The 21,412-nt window shown below is 37.7% G+C and overlaps 1 long non-coding RNA gene across 1 annotated transcript in view; it reads right to left on the bottom strand.

Annotated features, from left to right (window-relative positions):
• Window positions 1–18,528: 18,528 nt before the first annotated feature.
• Window positions 18,529–21,412, bottom strand: part of LOC125643359 (uncharacterized) — a 45,880-nt gene continuing 42,996 nt past the window's right edge. The window contains exon 2 of the long non-coding RNA XR_007358691.2: window positions 18,529–18,833. This is a non-coding gene — a long non-coding RNA (uncharacterized LOC125643359). The remainder of the gene's footprint in view (window positions 18,834–21,412) is intronic.

Raw genomic sequence — 21,412 nt, 5'->3', positions numbered from 1 at the left:
TTAGTATTTTTCTGAGGAGTCAAATTGGAATCACTTCGGATTTGCATTTTTCATTGTTATGCAATCAGGTCTCTTTTAGTTTCCTGATGACAGGTTTCAGAGTAACAGCCGTGTTAGTCTGTATTCGCAAAAAGAAAAGGAGTACTTGTGGCACCTTAGAGACTAACCAATTTATTTGAGCATAAGCTTTCGTGAGCTACAGCTCACTTCATCGGATGCATACTGTGGAAACTTCAGAAGACATTATATACACAGGATTCAGAAAAAAGAAAAGGAGTACTTGTGGCACCTTAGAGACTAACCAATTTATTTGAGCATGAGCTTTCGTGAGCTACAGCTCACTTCATCAGATGTATACCGTGGAAACTGCAGCAGACTTTATATACACACAGAGAATATGAAACAATACCTCCTCCCACCCCACTGTCCTGCTGGTAATAGCTTATCTAAAGTGATCAACAGGTGGGCCATTTGTGCTGGAAATGGCCCACCTGTTGATCACTTTAGATAAGCTATTACCAGCAGGACAGTGGGGTGGGAGGAGGTATTGTTTCATATTCTCTGTGTGTATATAAAGTCTGCTGCAGTTTCCACGGTATACATCTGATGAAGTGAGCTGTAGCTCACGAAAGCTCATGCTCAAATAAATTGGTTAGTCTCTAAGGTGCCACAAGTACTCCTTTTCTTTTTGCGAATACAGACTAACATGGCTGTTCCTCTGAAACAGGATTCAGAGTAACAGCTGTGTTAGTCTGTATTCGCAAAAAGAAAAGGAGTACTTGTGGCACCTTAGAGACTAAATTGGTTAGTCTCTAAGATGCCACAAGTACTCCTTTTCTTATTATATACACAGAGACCATGAAACAATACCTCCTCCCACCCCACTCTCCTGCTGGTAATAGCTTATCTAAAGTGATCACTCTCCTTACAATGTGTATGATAATCAAGTTGGGCCATTTCCAGCACAAATCCAGGTTTTCTCACCCTCCGCCCCCCCCCCCCCACACACAACTCACGCTCTTGCTGGTAATAGCCCATCCAAAGTGACCACTCTCTTTACAATAAGAAAAGGAGTACTTGTGGCACCTTAGAGACTAACCAATTTATTTGAGCATGAGCTTTCGTGAGCTACAGCTCACTTCATCGGATGCATACCGTGGAAACTGCAGCAGACTTTATATACACACAGAGAATATGAAACAATACGTCCTCACACCCCACTGTCCTGCTGGTAATAGCTTATCTAAAGTGATCATCAGGTTGGGCCATTTCCAGCACAAATCCAGGTTTTCTCACCCTCCACCCCCCCACACAAATTCACTCTCCTGCTGGTGATAGCCCATCCAAAGTGACAACTCTTTACACAATGTGCATGATAATCAAGTTGGGCCATTTCCTGCACAAATCCAGGTTCTCTCACCCCCTCACCCCCCTCCCAAAAACCACACACACAAACTCACTATCCTGCTGGTAATAGCTCATCCAAAGTGACCACTCTCCCTACAATGTGCATGATAATCAAGGTGGGCCATTTCCAGCACAAATCCAGGTTTTCTCACACACCCCCCACCCCCATACACACACAAACTCACTCTCCTGCTGGTAATAGCTCATCCAAACTGACCACTCTCCAAGTTTAAATCCAAGTTAAACCAGAACATCGGGGGGGGGGGGGGTAGGAAAAAACAAGGGGAAATAGGCTACCTTGCATAATGACTTAGCCACTCCCAGTCTCTATTTAAGCCTAAATTAATAGTATCCAATTTGCAAATGAATTCCAATTCAGCAGTTTCTCGCTGGAGTCTGGATTTGAAGTTTTTTTGTTTTAAGATAGCGACCTTCATGTCTGTGATTGCGTGACCAGAGAGATTGAAGTGTTCTCCGACTGGTTTATGAATGTTATAATTCTTGACATCTGATTTGTGTCCATTTATTCTTTTACGTAGAGACTGTCCAGTTTGACCAATGTAAATGGCAGAGGGGCATTGCTGGCACATGATGGCATATATCACATTGGTGGATGTGCAGGTGAACGAGCCTCTGATAGTGTGGCTGATGTTATTAGGCCCTGTGATGGTGTCCCCTGAATAGATATGTGGGCACAATTGGCAACGGGCTTTGTTGCAAGGATAAGTTCCTGGGTTAGTGGTTCTGTTGTGTGGTATGTGGTTGTTGGTGAGTATTTACTTCAGGTTGCGGGGCTGTCTGTAGGCAAGGACTGGCCTGTCTCCCAAGATTTGTGAGAGTGTTGGGTCATCCTTTAGGATAGGTTGTAGATCCTTAATAATGCGTTGGAGGGGTTTTAGTTGGGGGCTGAAGGTGATGGCTAGTAGCGTTCTGTTATTTTCTTTGTTAGGCCTGTCCTGTACTAGGTAACTTCTGGGAACTCTTCTGGCTCTATCAATCTGTTTCTTTACTTCCGCAGGTGGGTATTGTAGTTGTAAGAAAGCTTGACAGAGATCTTGTAGGTTGTCAAAGTGCTTGTAACCCCTCCCAGGCAGGTGCCGTCCGTATATTTTATAAGCATACTCTTCACTCCATCAAACAGGTCATTAATTAAAATATTGATTAGTACCAGACCCAGGACTGACCCCCTGCAGAACTCCACTAGATACGTACTCCCAGTTTGACAGCAAACCGTTAATAACCACTTCTTTGAGTACAGGCTTTCAGCCCGTTGTGCACCCATTTTATAGTAATTTAATCTAGACCACATTCTTCCATGTGTCAAAAGCCTTACTAAAATCAAGACATATCCCATCTACTGCTTCCCACGTATCCAGTAGGCTAATAACCCTTAATAATATTAATGACTCTTCATGATATACCACTAGCCCCATTGAGTGGAGCATAGTTAAGGTTAATTGGGAGAATCTTCACATTGAGTTTCCTTGCTCTCAAGCATTTTCTTCAGAATTGCTATAATGTTCCTATAATGTTTAATGGAATGACTGGTATTTACAATCTCTCTCTCTCTCTCGCTCTCTGTTTTTAATAGAGCTTTTTGTCTGTGAACATACAATAGCACACACAATTTATAAAAATCTCAGGGGGACCTCAAACCTTCATAAAAATGAAGGTTCAGATACTTGAGAGCATATGTGGAGCTTCATCCCTGCAAGGTTGAAGGCTTCATGGGGCAGAAGCAGATAAACTCCTATAAAGCTAAACTCAGGACTTGGTTCCCTGGTATCCTAAACGATACAAAACTCCAGAAGAACTTGGCTTCCTGCGTAGCTTCAGGCAATACAACATCCGAGGACGTAACTGACTTTTGGTAAACCCTGGTTCGGAAAATTGGGGTTGCACTGTACAGTGATTGCTGCTGGGACTACTGGAATGAAGCATTTCTGGAATTGTTTTAAGAACACACAGCACCATTACACACCAGTGAAGGACAGGCAGTGAAGAAGAACTCTGTATGTAACTGTAATTAGAAGAGGGATTAGGGTAGGCTGAATGTATTCATCAAAGATGGCATTTGCCCAGGATCCCTACCAGGGATAACAAAGCTACTTTTGCCAAAACTGTCATGGGATCATTTAGAACCTGGAGCTTATGGGTCACATCAGAAATACAAATTTCAGAGAATACTAAAAATCTGTGTAGAAAGAAAGAAAGAAGAGCTCGAGAATATTGATCAATTACAGAGTTACCTCAGAAGATGCTTTGAAAATCTACAAGGGGTATGTTTGGAAAGACTGAGATTTTGAGATTTCTCCTCCAGGGGAAAAGATCAGCAATTAGTCTTTCAATTGCACTTTGCTCTGTGAAATTCAATGCCATGGAGAATACCCATGATTTGAGAAAAACCTCAAGATTCTGACTACCTTGAGGGCTCAGCACTAGAAAGATCATGTGTTTAGTTTCCCAGGAACAGGTGTGGAAAAGAAAGTAGAATTTGTGATCCGTCCAACCTCCAAGCAGAATGCTACCAAGAAAAAACTGAATGTCTGGGGTTCCATCCCACACAATACACAATGGAGTGAGGAGCTGTGTAATCTCACACCTACAATTTGTCTTTATCCTGTTTTCAATACCTATCTGGAATGTTTTAATGTACCTAACATGAATTTATCGAAGAAAAACAAACATATCCAACCTCATTCTCTTTGGGCTTGTCACTGCATGATCATTCAACTATGAATAATAATGGTATCCTATATAATGCCTCATCTTTAGGATCACAAAATGCTTTACCAATAAATCAGATATACAAACTATGTACAAGGGATCATGTAATCCACTCCTGAAATGCAGCCACATCTAGGCAGCTATTTAGAAATAAAAATTTGGCCGAAAATTTAGGTGTTATAAAAATAAACTTCAAAAGATCAAGACAAATGTATCTATGATTTCTCTACATTCCCAAGGAAACAGGTTTGTTTTGGTTTTTGTTTGTTTTGTCTTTAAACAAATGTTGCCCTGCTGAGTTTGCAAACCAAATATTGCGGCATGATGCTTGTGCACAAAACCCAGAAAATGAAATTGAGTAGAAAATTATTAGAAGTAAAAATGAACCTACTAGTCTATTTAATTGTTCAGAGTGAAATCAGTGATATATAGTGCATTAATTTATTATATTCATTTTTAACAATTCTAACCAGGGACGGCTCTACCAATTTTGCCGCTCCAAGCAGTTGCCGCCGAATTGCTGCCGCGGCCGGAGGAACTGCCACCCCAGTCTGAATGCCGCCCCAAGCACCTGCTTGGAAAGCTGGTGCCTGGAGCCAGCCCTGATTCTAACACATTTTATGTTTGTCCTCTAACAGTTAAACCAGGGGTACAAGTGTATCACTGCATGCTTAGATTGTGATGGGGAAAGAGTTAAATATACTTTAGGATACTGTATGATACTATATTGATACACTGAGCTTTTTGATCAATGACTATGTATTTCACTGGGAAATAGTTATAGAGTCATACAGATACAGTGTCATATTCTGTCCCAAGCTGTGAAGAACCAGGAAAAGTGGAGGAAGGACTGTAAGTCTGAACTCTTGGGTTCTATTACTGGTTTTATCACTGAGTCACAGAGGGTATGTCTATACTGCAAGTGAAGGTGTGATTTTAGCATGGGTAGCTTTTTTCTAGCTAGCACAGGTAATAACAGTAGTGTAGACATAAGGGCACAGGCTAGCAGCCAGAGTTTATACTCAGGGTCCTTTCTACTGTGGTTGATGGTCCATGCTGAACCCATTCCTCCATGTCTACTCTACTGTTATTACCCATGCTAGCTAAATTACTCATGCTATAATCACACCTTCACTTGCAGTATAGGCATACGGAAATGTGGCCTTGAGCCATTCCCTGAACATATCTGAGGCCTTGTTTATGCGTGGGATTTAAATCATGCAAGCCCACCCACCATCGTATCTGCCCCAGTACAAATACCTATTGTACACAGGCCAAAATGCTATAAACCATAATTTTCATTGGTACAGTTGACCCCTGCTTGCTGGACCAATGAAAATCACGGCTACAGAGAGGTTTTTGTACTGGTGCAGCTATACTAATGCCTGGCCACTGGAGGCTGTAACTGGAGCAAACCCCTAATAATAGAGAAGGCTTGAGTATGTTTTCCCCCTGCTGCTTCTTTCACACTCTCGATGCAAGGCGCTTTACAACTGCAAGTATTATTTTTATGAATAAGGTTTCATTTCAACAGTAGAATTATAATGAGTAAAAATGGTGTAAGCATAGTTGTCTGCATTGTCGTCTGTATTCAATAGAGCACTTCTGATTTTGATTATATGCTGTATAAGGCCAAAGCCAGATCCCTAGTGCGATTAATAAACAGAGCTCAGTCCTCTGAATGCCACTGGTTGCTTCATTAGAGTGTGCATTCACTAAACTGTCTCTGGCATGGTTTCATGTTCTGCATCCAGTTATCACTGAGAAATAATGAAGTGGGGAGGGAGATATAAGTAAATCTACTCATATGAGTAGTTCCATTTACCCAACCATGAGACATCATTCATTTGTAAGTCCTTAAAAGACTGGACTGATAGAAAATTTCTAAAAAGTGCTACAAAATATTCAAATTAAAATACAGGATTTTTAAAATACCTCTTTAATATAAAACATAAGATAAACAAGCAAGAATATTGTAAGCTTACTTTCTGGTATAATATTATGAAACATTAAAATATAACAATAAAGATTCTTTACCCTGCAAAATATTATTTTCAGGGATGTAAATTATAGTTCTCTGGTTCCCACCAAACATCTGCAGGCAAAAAGCTTTCTCTTTCCAAATGTTTGATTTTTTAGAGTGTATATGCAACATTGCTTTGTTTCATGATTAAACCATTCTTGCCCTTTGAAACTATCGTTTCATTGGTGCCTTGTAGAAATGAAACTCCCCACCTCTCCTTCTTTCCCCCAAAGGGTGGCACAATTCAGGAAAAACAGTTTCAAAACAAATTCAGTTTAATTACGGGATCAGTGAACAGAGCAATGTTTTTTTGGCATCAGGTAGAAAAGCCGGCAATTAATCAGCCTCTCTAGAGCTGTATTTTGGCACTGTACCTCTGGATTAGATACTTGGATTTCAGTGCTTATTTTTAATGTTTCTTTCCCCTCTTTTCCTTTCCTCTTTATCAAGCAGCTTTTTTCCTTATAGTACTTAAAGGAAATTATTCTGCATCGTTTGTTATGAACAAGGAATTAACCATAGTGCCCTGTTTAATATGTAAACATTGGTGGTGGTGATGGGAATTCTGGACAAACACAAGCATTATCTGATAACAAAGTACATCAAATAAACATGACTAACTCAGAGATTGGAAAGGGGAGAAAAAAATCAAAAGAGCTCTTTACAATTAAATTCATTTACTCATCATAGTGGGAGTTAACAGAAAAATACTAACAGAGCAATAAAAGAAAAATGTTTAAAAAGTGGAATTCTTCAGCCCATCACCTGGTACAATTTAAAACTGCTACCAGGCTGGGGTAAGAGAGAAATTACCCCAATTTACAGTCAAATTAATAGAGAAAACCAATCAAACAAATGAAATTGAGCTTCTGCTAAGAAATAGAGTACACTTTAAAAAATTATGCATGGCTGGCTCCTGCAACATTGAAATCAACAGGAGTTTGCTGTTGCCTTCATTGGAAGCAGGATCAGGACCATAAAGTTCATTTTTGTAGATTATTGGATATACAAAACAAAATGTCATATTAGTAAACAGAAACAAGATATCTTAAGATCAGTATTCCTCCTGGGGAAAATGTTCCAATGCCACTGCCCCTTCACAAAGGTAAACATAACAAAATGAAACAATAAATATAGTTACTGCTGCTTGGTGGAAAATACCTACTTATTGAACTTGTGTAGATGTCCCTTAAACTCAGCATGAGGGTAATATCCAATTTTGTTAACTCAGATTGATAGATTTTGTTCATCATTCTAAATTTGTTCATCATTCTAAATTAAACTAAAGAATGAAAGAATTAACTCACAGTCTGTATTAGATTAATAACAGAACTGTTAAGCAAAGATGGGCCAAAAAGGATGAACTGATTAAAAATACTATTGAAATGACTTTTATTAAAACAATAATGCATAACCTGTATTGTCTCAACACTGCTGTATTTTCTTCTTTACATTTATCACTCTCACTTTTCATACTATGTTAAAATTTATATCGTTAGTAATTTTGATAGTCATTAAGAAAATATTAGTAATTAAATTATCTGAAGTATTATTACTTTTTATTGATATCATAGTAGCATCAGAGGCCGCAACCAGGTTTGGTCCCATAATGTCAGGCACTGTGTAGACGTATAATAAAGACAGACCCAAAAATTTACAGTCTAAGGCCCTAATTTGGCATTGTGATATATGCACAGATAGACCCCAGTTAACTTCAGTGTGGCTGCATGCAAGCACAAGGATCACCCATGTGTAACGCATTGCAGGATCAGACCTAAAAGAGCTTGCAATCTTAAACTATGAAACAGTCTTTAATATTTTCCCTATCTTCAATATGACGGGGAATACTACTCATTATTAGGCAATTTTTTTTAGAGACCAACATTTTTAGACTGATTTTTAACATGTATCACCTGTTGTTACCCAGTTTTACCCTGGCATAGCTCCACCAAGTTCAGTACAATGATTCCTTATTTATATTGATGTAAGTGACTAGAATCAGCCCAGTGGAGCTCTTTATTCTTCATTTTTTTTAACCATCTGCTCTGTGTAGCCCTCATGCCATCCAGAAAAACATACACTAGAAATAGCCTGTTTTCTATCTTAAATTCCAGTTGCTGGTGCCATAGACAATGTTTTAATCCTTTGTACACCGATTACTGAATATGGCTCATGGTGCAAGCTTGCATTATGTTCATTATAATGTATATAATTTCTCACCCTACAGTTTCTAATGAAAGGGCAGAATCAGAGCACAGGCAGAACAATCTTTCATAGAGCTTTTTCCAAACAATGCAAATTTGCCACATTGCTAAAGTGCCATGTTTAAAATCAGATTTCCAGATCCCCAAATCAGAAAGTAGGGCAGCATTTGGTTAAACTAAACTTTTATGCTGTCTTTTTGCCATATGCCAAGCTTTGGTTGTTTTTTTTTCTTTTTTCTTTTTTTTAAACTTTTAAAAAAATTTTTAGACTGGGTTAAATGTGCTTTCTCCACATTTGTGCACACATGTATACATATATTTTTAAACCATTCATTTTAAAATACTTAGAGTTAATGAAGAACAGGACAAAAAGAGTTAGTCATCCGATACTATAGCTTTTAAGTCTGAAAGACCAAATGCCTTGTTCTATGACTTTTTCCTGAAATAGTTTATTTAACTGTACAGCCATTTCAACTGTGGTAGCTTAAAAAGGAAACAAATATGCTGTAGGAGAGGACAACAGATTTTATAAAAGTACAGTATTTGCTTTATTAGGAGTAAGACATAATGGAACAATTGTGGATATACATTTCTTTTAAGTTTTAGTTTTTGTCTGAAAGTGCCTCATGTCACACATGACTAGAATTTAGAAATAATAATTTACTGGGATACTGAATATGATTAGTTTCAGAGCAGCAGCTGTGTTAGTCTGTATCCGCAAAAAGAAAAGGAGTACTTGTGGCACCTTAGAGACTAACAAATTTATTTGAGCATGAAGTGAGCTGTAGTTCACGAAAGCTTATGCGCAAATAAATTTGTCAGTCTTTAAGGTGCCACAAGTACTCCTTTTCTTTTTGTGGATACGATTAAGGTTGCTTGAGTTAGAAAAGATAAAACCTCAAACATTATTTTGTATAGAAAATTATAGGGTCTATTATAAACTAGAGATGCTCCCAAACCAAAAGCCTAATCTTGTTCATACGTACTCCTTGTTATAGTTCTTACTACCATGAGGAGTACCATGACAATAAGCACTCCCCAGATTCCCCCAATAAGTGTTTGCAGGACTGGGCCTTAAAATTTCTTATGTCATTGTGGCATGAATGGTCATCCGTCTATACCATATCTTCTGCACAACTTTTATACACAAAGAGGGTTTCAGTTTGAAAATGCATCCTTTCAGATCTTTAACTTTTTCCTCTTTTTTTTTTATGTTCAGTACTTGTGTTCCAAAGATACTATGGCATGCAATCTTCAAGTAATAGTCTCCTTCATAATATGTTATTGCTATGAAAAATACACACAATCCAAAACACTCTTTTAAAAATATGTAACAAAGGAAAATTATTCTAGTGGTGTTTTTAAAAGGTGAATATGAAACTCCTCTCTGGGTTGCCTTAAGTAATCTCAGTTGCTTGAAATGCTGACACATTTTCAGGAGTTTGTTTACTGATATAAGTTCTTGATTTCAACTCTCATTTACATTGGACCAGATACAGAGACACTCTATGGATTTCATTCACCTAGGAGAGACTTTGGCCCATTACATCTCCTTTCTTTGCTTTCTTTTTGTAAAGTGAAAAACTTGTAAAATGAATTTTAATATCCTACAAGGCACTTGCCGAATACAAATTGCACTCATAGAAATGGACATGTGTAAAACCCTACATAGGCCATGAGGCATATCTTGCCTGTTTTTCCACAGCTGTGGAAGTTTCCCTTACAGTGTGGGTCTGTTGTGAACTTGGGAGGAGCAAGATTTCGAGGAGAGCCTCGCAGAAGGTGCATGTCTTCTGTTTGAAACAACTCTGTATGGAGTAGGTAGAGTCAGGGCCAGAGGATCCACCTCTGCTTGGATCCTCTGATCCCCTGCTCCTTGAAAGGAGGCAGAGAAGTAAGGGATGAAGCTTGAAGTGGAGGATTTTTTTCCCTCCACAGCACACATACACATCTCCCCAGCTACTCAAGGTAGTAATTAGCATAACGATTTGGCTCCATATATGCAGAGCAGATGTAGATGTTTGTCTGTTCCAGAGAACATGCATAGGGGCTTTTAGATCAATCTACTATTTTAAACCCTAAGTGTGTGATTAATTAATTTCTTATTTACCCAAGAGTTTCTGGTATAAATTCGTCATGCACATATTATATATCCATATTCAGAATATCGTGCCATACTCAAGTCACAGTGAGCATTGTGTAATTTTGGTGCAATTCCCATAAGCATTTTTAAAGTTCTTGTACATGACATTTCTCAAAAGTAGACCCAGGTTAAATTTATAAATTAGAAACCCTACTCAATTACTATTACAAGCTTGAATTATTAATCTGTATGTCAGGCATTCACAGCATGAGACACCGTTTTATAGAAAATCTAGTTATATAATTTTGATTCAATGCAGAATGTGAATTCATATTCCAAAGTTATTGGAAAATTAATAATTTCTAATAAGTAGACAAATAAGGTGGAAAATTTAGAAGCACAATTCAGTGGGACTTTTGCTCCTAAATCACTTAGTAAATCCCACTTAGAGTGTCTAAGGCCAGTAACAAGTCACCAAATCATGAGAAAATATGGCTGTTAACATTATAAACCTTAAATGGGCAATATGAGTGAAATTCACCACAATGCACAGGGGGCATGCACAACCCACTGACTTTCTTAAGTCCTTAAATATTTTATATGAATGAAGTTAAATTTTTCTGTGTATGGGTATCTTTAGTAATTGCTGGAGCATTCTAAGGAGCTGGAGTGCAGTGACAATGAACAGGCTAAGCGAATAGGGAGAAGTCAGGGAGTGGATGGGATGGAGGGAGTAGAGATGGATACCTATTATTACCTCCAGCAACAAACAGAGAGGAAACTTAACAGAACGAGAGGCTGAAGTCAACTTTATGCTGGAGAAGGGAGGACTCTCTGAGGCCTCGGTTCAGCAAAGCACTTAAGCACACATCTAAATATATTTGACTTCAGTGCTTAGTGCTACGCAATTGCTCAGATGCTTTGCTGAATCAGGATCTGATTATTTATATACTTAAAATTAAGAACACAGTTAAGTGATTTGCCAAATTGGGATCCTAATGGGGCATTCAAGGGGCTATTGTCACCTGGGAAGTCCTTGGCAGCAAGGCTCCAAGTTCTGTGAGATTACTCAAGTGTTTAAAGTTAAGCATGTGCTTTGTATGTTGCTCAGTTAAGGCCCAGTAGAGGAGTCTTGATTCAGATTTTTATATTTTAAACTTTTTTTGTGTGTTTAAATACAGTCTCTGACTTCTACCTTAAAGCATGTTGATGTTTCTCAGAGGCCTCAAACCTTAATGCAGTGGTTCCCAAACTTGTTCCACCGCTTGTGCAGGGAAAGCCCCTGGCGGGCTGGGCCGGTTTGTTTCCTGCTGCATCCGCAGGTTCGGCCGATTGCTTGTGCAGGGAAAGCTCCTGGCAGGCTGCATCAGTTGTGCAGGGAAAGCTCCTGGCGGCCTGGGCCAGTTTGTTTACCTGCCGCGTCCGCAGGTTTGACTGATCGCGGCTCCCACTGGCTGCGGTTTGCTGCTCCAGGCCAATGGGAGCTGCTGGAAGTGGCAGCCAGTACGTCCCTCGGCCCACGCTTCCAGCAGCTCCCTTTGGCCTGGAGCACCAAACTGCAGCCACTGGGAGCCGCGATCGGCCAAACCTGCGGACACGGCAGGTAAACAAACTGGCCCAGCCCGCCAGGAGCTTTCCCTGCACAAGTGATGGAACAAGTTTGGGAACCACTGCCTTAATGCATGGTGCTATTCTAATGTTTTTAATTCTTATCTGAGAACTTATTCTTTTGGGAGGTGGATTACCAGTTTGCATTTATTCTGGACTATTTTGTCCATTCTTCTCAATCAAAATTTATTGGTTTTGGGGAGACTTTATCCAAGATTAATTTTGGGACTGCTCTTTTTTATCGTGTTCTTTGTCTTCTCCTTATATGTTCCTTTACTGTGGCTTATGTACTGAAGGAAATAATCTCACAATGAGGAATGGAGGGCAGGAAATTCGATAGTCTGTCCTATATATGAGGTCAGACTAGATGACCACAATGGTCCCTTTTGGCCTTGGAATCTGTGTATCTATGAAGGAAATACAAGAATGAACTAAGTATATTAATAATAATACTTAACCTGATCAGCTAATGTCTTCAATAATTTTTAAACATGGTGATAATGTGTGAGGCTTTGTAAGTATTAGTCAGCTAGCTTGGTCATCTGAACAATCCCAGTACTTTAGGGAAAGTTCATGATGCATACCCATGGATTACACCAAAGGAGTCTAGTGATCTAAGTAGCCTGGATCTCCAGTGGTAAAAATGAGATTTTCTTATTTTCACAAAAATACTAGTGGAGACACAATATGGAGATTTGTAGGCCCTAGTGGCAGACTGAATACATTGATTTAGGAACTGATAATGGTGAGACAAGGCATTGTGGAACTACTGTTTTGGCAAACTGTCAGTATCATGATGGAAATGTAATGTAAATTGCAATATATGAAGTATTCCAAAGAGGTGAATCATTGAGATCCTGAACAACAGTGAAAATGAGAATTAGAACATTAATGTAAACTCTTTCATCTTCAACAACCCTGTTATCCTAAGAAGATTTTAGTCATTCTTTTGATATTCAGGAAATTGCACCTACCAGTTTATTAATCACTCACAGATGAGTAAAGGAATTTTTGTCTAAGTAAATGAGTCAGTGTAATCTGACAGACAGAACACAGGTTGGGAGTGACGAGATCCTGAGTTCTAATCCCATTTCTAACAGTGACTGTGTAGTCTTGGCCACATGACTTGGCTTCAGTTCCTCAGTTTCTCCATCTCAAAAGTTGGAATAATACTACTTACTTCACCTCCTCCCAAGGGTGTTGTGATGATTTATAAGCTAATGTTTGTTTAGCAGTTTGTGACAGCGGCCTTTGAAATATCTAAGATCGTTAGAACAGTGTGTGAGTGAGAAGTGGTAAATCAGCCTCTGATCCAGAAGGCACTTATGCACATGCTTAACTTTAAGCACGAGTATAATTGATTTTGGTATGAATAATCATATGGTTATAGCAAAGCTTAAGTGCTTTGCTGGATCAGGGCCTGAGTATAAGGGTGTCTGCATTAATATAAGGGCTCCAACTTTTATCACCTAACAAAATTACTCTGAATTAGGCCTTGAGTATCTTAATCTAACAGAACCTCTGAACAGTTGTTGATACAGGAAAATATTATCATAGGGAGTCTCTTTGGCCCAACACACCAACCATTGTGACTTTGGGCACTAATCACTTTGCATGTAATAGTTTAAATGGTGTTCAAAACCCAAAGATTAGTTTCTTCTTTCTAAGGACTCTTCCGATTCTTTTCTTCATAATTTTTTTTCCTTCTGTTTTCTTGGTATTATTGTTCTGATTGTTGCTTAATGTGAAATTTTTATTTATATAACATCATTCATTTCAATACTATACTCTGTAACTGCTTTTTATAAATGTAAATGTCCCCATACTGCTATGTTATCCAAATATATGTCAAAAATAATGCAATAAAATATATGTTGGGAATGGGATGGGTCTTAGTTAGCTCTATTATTGGGAAATAACAGGAGATCAAAGTTTTGGGTAATGTTCAGCATGATGAGAGGATGACAGTTTTGTCTCCTGGTATTATTGACAACCCTTTTTATGAAACTACTGAGAAGACTTGGAAGATCGGTAGCTGCCTGTCAAAGCAAACATGCTGCTTCAGGAATAGAAATTGCTGTGTTTCCCTGTACTGGTGTTTTGCTTTTCAGAGAAAGCTGGTACATTTAATAGGCTGCAAAGCTGAGTCTTCTGCCAATTTCATGTGCAAAATAAGTATGCTCTCTGCTGTGTAATTTGACAGAGTATTTGATAGCCAAGGTGAAGAAAATAATTAGCTCCAAATTCTTAAACTGTTCTGCATATGGAACTCCCGTTGCAACAAAACAGAGGGAATTCTTCATATGGAGTTGCTATAGAATCAAGCCCTAATTGCACAAGCAAGGCATAGAGGAGGGCTGAGTTTCCATTCCTACGCCATTTCATCCTCTTTCTTGGCATATGAATCTGCTAAAGCTGAATGTGATCCTGCTAGTTGGGTCACTCCCTGAGAAGCTGTTCAAATGATGTCAGGGGTTATCAAAAGGTTGAGCAAGGAAAGTGGCTTTTCTTTCTTTCTTTCTTTCTTTCTTTCTTTCTTTCTTTCTTTCTTTCTTTCTTTCTTTCTTTCTACTTTAATGTGTTTTCATTTTTTCATACTTCATAAATTTGTAAACAAATAAAAAGGAGAAAAGCATTCATAGATCAATAGAGGCATGAGGCGGGGCTATAACATCCTTCATCTTAATCCTTATCGATAAGAGCAAGCCTATTTGGAATAGCATGTCTGCTGCATGCTCTCATCCACAGTCTTCTAATCAGGATCAAATGCATCTGCACTCAAGGTCAAAGGTAAAGAGACACACCATTGGTTCAGTGCAACCCCAATCTCCCATTATTAGCTGCATTTCTCAAGCAAGGAGAGGGAGAAATGGAATGAAACCTCAGGAGAGGGGTGGGCTTTAGAGTCTGAGCTGCAACTCCAAAAGGCTGTCTATACAGCTATTTTTAGAGTACTAGAATGAGCCCCACTAGCCCGAGTTTGTGAACTCAGGCTGGGAGGCTTGCTCCCACTCATTCCAAAATGCTGTGTAGACATACCCCAAGAGGGACTTCCAGCAGGCAGAAATATGATCAACGTGTAATTTTGGTGAGTTTGTCTGTTTATTTAAAACCATGCAGCCAAGTTTCTCACAATTCACAGGATAGAAATATCTGGCCTGTGTTGAGAAAAGATATAGTGGTGATGGGCATTAGAATTGCATGGATAGGTAAAAAGGCTGGCAATGACCCCTGCTATGCAATCTAAAAGACTCTTGTACCACGCAAACAAATGATAAGGGGGAGATGGAGTAAGACCCTCTTTGTACCAGCATATTCAAGCTTGCTACTTATCACAAATACCAGAGCATCCCTTGAAGAATGGTTTCATTAGAGTTTTGTTTGAGGAGATCTTCAATTTAAAGTCACTTTAAGGGAATTGATTTGAAGGAAAACATTCTCCCTGGCCACATTACTCTGCTCAGTCGCACCATCTCAAATTTACTTTCACACTCTATTCATATCTTGTTGGCAATCCCACTGAGCTGCAGTGAGAATAAAACAAATGCTAATAATGAAAAAATAAGGAGTGCATACACTTCATAAAGTAAATCCGATATCTGCTGCCAGAGCTTGTCCAAACGAAAGAGAAATTTAAAATTTTCATAAATCATTTTGTGGTATTTAATTCTAAACTCATCTTCTTTGACTTAATTTTTGTAGTATTTAGGGGAAGGGAGGAAGATTTTTTAGAAAATAGCAACTATTTTGCACTTTAAAAAAATAGGTTTGATAGCTGCAGATTTTTCTTGAATTTCAGCAACACAATGTCCTTGAGCTAAGAACTGAAAGTAGGCTCTCAGATTCTGGCCTCTGGTTCTGTCCACCTTGGTGTAAAGAGGACAGAGAGCTGACTTAGGGCTCCCAAAATAAATCCTGCTGCGCTGGGACTGTGGCTGGGAGTGGAGCCAGAGCACACGGCAGCCCCTAAGGGAGTGGTCCCTTAGTTATCTTTAGGGATTCTTCTGTCTGCAATGAGTAGTTCAGGAATTTCCATTTCTTAGGATCACAAACTATAAAAGCTGGAAAGTAACACAGATCTCTAAGAGACTGTAGAAATTTTCTTGGTTTGCTTATTCTTTTATGTTTTAACTAGTAGTCCTTTAAGGTACAGTACAATGTGACAATATTCCTCATGGGTGAGATTTTAAAAGGCAAAAATGACAGGTGCCAAACTACCACTGAAGGTCAACATAACTTAGGTGCCTAACTCCCATTTGTGCCTTTGAAAATCTCCTCCACACATCCAAATATTGGTTAACAGGTTTGTTAAATGGTTTGTGACTATCAAATAAATAACAAAAGAATCATAAACATTAATAAACAGAAAAGACCTATTAATTATTACAGGCCCATCCCCATGCCAGTGCAAGATTGTTTCCTATAGCATATTAGGGAAATACTGTGATAAAAAGATGAAGAAACAAAAACCATATAATTTCTTGAGATGAGAATTATTAGGAAACGCTGTTAAAAATTAAATTATAATTTGAAGCAGTATGTTTCTGGCTTGAACCTGTCCTATTTTCTGTCAAAAAATGTCAATGTATGTTTCATGTATAAATTGAAAGTTGAGGAGGGGAGAGTTGTTTTTCTTGTTTTGCTTTCTTTTTTAAATGTAGACATTTCACAAACATATGCCAATTGAACTTCATGCTAATGACTACCCCAATTCTTATTCCAAATCACCCTTTAACATTGGCACTTCCAGTCCATATTCTGTTGTTCATTAATAATGTTATAAAACAGGTCTCAGCTTTTTAAAAGCATATTATTAAAAAGAATTCTACAAGTGAAGCTTCCATTTTGATTACTAATGTCCTATTCCTCTGGAGATTGTTGTGAATTTAGAAATATGTGTGGAATAGACCCATCTTTCTCATGTATTCCTAGCATTAACGTGCAGCTCCTATTATCCCACAATGGAACAAATTGAATATTTTTCTCCCTGAGTAATTGACCTAATATTCCAGTTTTTATGCAAAATAGTGCTACATCATACCAATGAAAAATCATGTATAACATGGCCACAGCTAGTTTGCAACTTCCTAACCACAGCTAATAAAATATTTGTTGCAATAACAGAATCTTGAAATGGAAAAAGAATTTTCAAATGTTAATGGAAAGTGAAATAGGACATGACCCATCTCTCACTAACATCAAAGAGTCCCATTGACTTCAATGGGCTTGGGTCAAACCCATCGGTTACTGATTCAAATCCAGCATAATAAATTATATTAATCTGATAACTATTTGATAGTCTATGCAAATTTAGTTTGGTGATCTCAGTCCAGTATATAGGTCAGGGGTAGGCAACTATGGCATGGGTGCCAAAGGTGGCACGTGAACTGATTTTCAGTGGCACTCACACTGCCCGGGTCCTGGCCACCAGTCCGGGGGGCTCTGCATTTTAATTTAATTTTAAATGAAATTTCTTAAACATTTTAAAAACCTTATTTACTTTACATACAACAATAGTTTAGTTATATATTATAGACTTATAGAAAGAGCCCTTCTAAAAATGTTAACATGTATTACTGGCATGCTAACCCTTAAATTAGAGTGAATAAATGAAGACTCGGCACACCACTTCTGAAAGGTTGCCGAACCCTGATATAGGTGATAGGTATCTACATCACAAAAACTACAACTACCCTTCCCTGGCCTCTGTGTTGGAAGTCCCAGCCAAAACATGGGGGTCATAGTAGATAAGCAATTGAACATGAACTCCTAGTGTGTTGGTGTGGTCAAAAGAGTTAATGCAACACTGGGAGTGGAGAGGTTATTCTTTTTGGCACTGGAGCAACCACTGCAGGAATGTCCAGTTCTGATGCCCAGAATTCAAGAAGGATTTTGATAAATTGGAGAGGGTTCAGAGAAGAGCCACAAGAATGATAAAAGTATTAGAAAACTTGCTTTACAGTGATAGATTCAAAGAGCTCAATTTATTTAGCTTAACAGAAAAGCTTAAGGGATGACTTGATTACAGTTTATAAGTGTCTATGTGGGGAACAAATATTTAATAATTGGCTCTTAAACAGGGTGGATTTGATTTAAATCAAATTGATTTAATCATGATTTAAATCACTAGTCAGGAAGACTTGATTTAATCATGGATTTCTACATAAAAATGCATTCTTGATGGTTGTTATAACCTTAATATATATTCTTCACAACTCAGAGATATAGGTAGGTTTCATTTTTAGAAGGTACACACTATATATTTTTAAGGGATTTATTTTGAAAACTTTTCAGATTAGTTTTACAGCTATATCAGAAAATTAATGATTGTTTGGTTATTTCATTTACCAAAAGTAATTGAAGCAGATAGTTCACCTCACAATGACTTCATAAATATCTCCAATTCAACAGGTTAATCATTAATATTTGCAGGATTTTCTTGCCATGTTGTATTAGGAGGAGAACATCACCAGACAGACATTTAAATTGTTTTATTTAACTAAAACAACAACATTATGTATTCTGCATTTTTTTCTTCAACAACAAACATATAATATTTTAACAAAACAAGCATATGAATTTTGAATTTAGTTAAACATTCAAGTTTTTTAAAATCAAGTTTGTTTTTGTTAAAATTGTTTTTAAGTAAAACAGTTAAATGAAATTTAAAAAAAAAAAATTAAATTGACGATGCCAGCCAGGTCAACATGAGAATCTTAATATATTGGCTTCTGCAGCTAACTCAGTCATCTTCACCTTCGTTTTCCTGTTTGTTCATAATCTGGAAAAGAAAAACAAGCTTTGCTGCTTTTTCAGGTCCCAAATAATTTCTCAATTTGGAATGAATTACTCCAAAGGAAGAAAATATTCTTTCTACACTGGCAGAAGAAGCTACTGCTGTTAAAAGTGAGATTACACTTCAACAGTCTCTGAATCCAAGTGCTTAAGTGACTTCCAGCAGTTCACTGGGGTGACTTACTTTAAAACATCATCAGCAAACATATATTTCTTGAATGGTTCTTATTCCCAAACTGGGTCTTTTTTATGGCCTGCTGCCATTATAGGTGTTCCCTTCTAGAGAGAGAATGGTATGGTAGATCTCAAATTAATGAAGGCTACGCTCAGAAAGACCTCAAGACTTCTGGAATATGCTGCCAAACAATTCCACTTTTGTTTCTACTGCCTGTCCCTCCCTTCTCACATTAATCTCTAGACTTCTTCTTCTTGTCCAGATCTATTCCGCCCCAAACAATCTTCTATTCATTGAACTTTTTGAAACTTTGCACTTTTAGAGAGAGGTAAGGGATGGACTCTGTGTACACAAATTTGCAGAGGGACAATAGGGTTCCAGTCTGTTATTTCTCACCTCTATATATTATTTATTTATTTAAAAACATTTTTGCAGTTAACAAGCATGTTAACTCTGGAGACACAAATCCACAGTTTTAGAACTGCAAAATTAAGCATCTCTGATGGTATCTTCTAGACTGAGCACTGAGTCTCATTGAGTAGACAGAAATATTAACCTAAACAATCTATACAGAATCCCCTGGAACGCCATAAGATTGGGTCCCTAATCCATGAACTATTGGGACTCATTTACAAAACTTTTTTTAAACATTACATGAATATATTGTCTCATACTATAGAATTAGAATTTATAATCCCTATTCCATGATGAGATATCTTTGAGCTATAATGTATCTTAATTAAAACTATCTTTAGATAGGTATTTTCCTCAAAAAGCATTTTATCAAAAAAATCTGATTTAAATTAAAAAATTCTCATTTAAATTTTAAAAAATTTGATTTTTTTTAAAAAAATCATTGATTATTATCCACCCTACTCTTAAATCTAGCAGACAAAGGTATAACATGATCCAATCACTGGAAGTTGAAGCTAGACAAATTCAGATTGGAAATATACTGTAAATTTTTAAGTGAGGATAATTCAACATTGGAACAATTTACCACAGCTCATGGTATGGATCCTCCATCTCTGACAATTTTTAAATAAAGATTGGATGTTTTGCTAAAAAATATGTTCTATGAATTATTTTGGGGAAGTTCTAAGGCCTGCATTATACAGGTCAGACTAGATAATCACAATGGTCCCTTCTGGCCTTGGAATCTATGAATCTATAACTGAATGGGGTGTAGAGAATGAACTATTAATTTGCTGGTAGAAAGGGCTCCTACATGCCAGGATTGGGGCAGTGTACTTTGAGGAAGTCTGCACTGTTGTTGCCAGCACTCTTATCTATTCCATGGACAAACAAAGAGCTGCCCAACTGGGCACCTTTTACTAGCATAACCTTTCCACCAATTTGTTTTAAAACTACTGAATTTTGCCATATGGAATAAGAACTCAAGGACCTTATAATCTGAATATTTAAATTGTTCAAAAATAACATGGAAGAGCACTGTATAAATGCATAGCTAGCCAGATCCATAGTGGTTTCTGGTTTTGGTGTGATAGTTAATATTCAAGCAAGTACTAGTCTGATATCACTATAAAAAGCAAACCCCAGTTGAAGCAGGCACTCTGCAACCCCCCTACGCAACTTTGCCAATGCATATGAGTACTGACTTACAAATTTTCAAACTCTTCCAGTCATGGGACTCATTTAAAAGAGAAAGAAAACTCTGCTGAAATGGTCTAAACCACGGAGTGTTTTCCTGGTGGGGCTACTGTATGTTGTGACTACCAAATGTTATTTTCCCTTAGGTCTGTGTTCTGGAAAAGGTTAAATCCATTAGCTAACCTGTGTTCAATCACTTACCCTTTGGGAGAGGCTGTTCTTTCCATTCCTTTAGAAGAGCCTATCACAGTGGGTAAGATGTTAGAGAAATTAAAGTGAGGAACTGAGGAAACACAGATGCAGAGAACATGCCTCTGCTTATTCTGAATTCTCTCCTACTTATCTTTTTTTAAAACACACCATGCACACCAGTATTCTAGATAGCTGTGCTATAAAACATAAAAAGACATGAAGGCAGCAAGCCATGTACTTTCAAACTGCATTTTTTGTTCCTCGATGATGATAGATCAAACAGTGCCGTATCAGCTGAAGCAACAAGCAAGCAAAGCTATTTCCCCTCCCCAAGATGTGTACACAGAAGAAACAAATGTACAATATGGTAGTGATCTGGTTTGTAAGCAAAGAAAAAATATATTTCCAGTGTTAATTTTAAATTAATATTTTTACATTTCTAAAACCACATAAGCAACGTATAAATGTACAAAGCTACTCAAAATGTAGCTATAAAAAGGCTCTTTTCCCAATGTTTGTCAGGGGAAGATTAATGGGATAGTCAGTACATGTTAACAAGCTCATTTAGCACTTTTCAGCTAATTTGG

The sequence above is a fragment of the Caretta caretta genome, chromosome 10, assembly GCF_965140235.1.
Source record: "Caretta caretta isolate rCarCar2 chromosome 10, rCarCar1.hap1, whole genome shotgun sequence".
NCBI classification, from domain to species: Eukaryota; Metazoa; Chordata; order Testudines; family Cheloniidae; genus Caretta; species Caretta caretta.
This window is presented reverse-complemented; position numbering and strand designations above follow the sequence as displayed.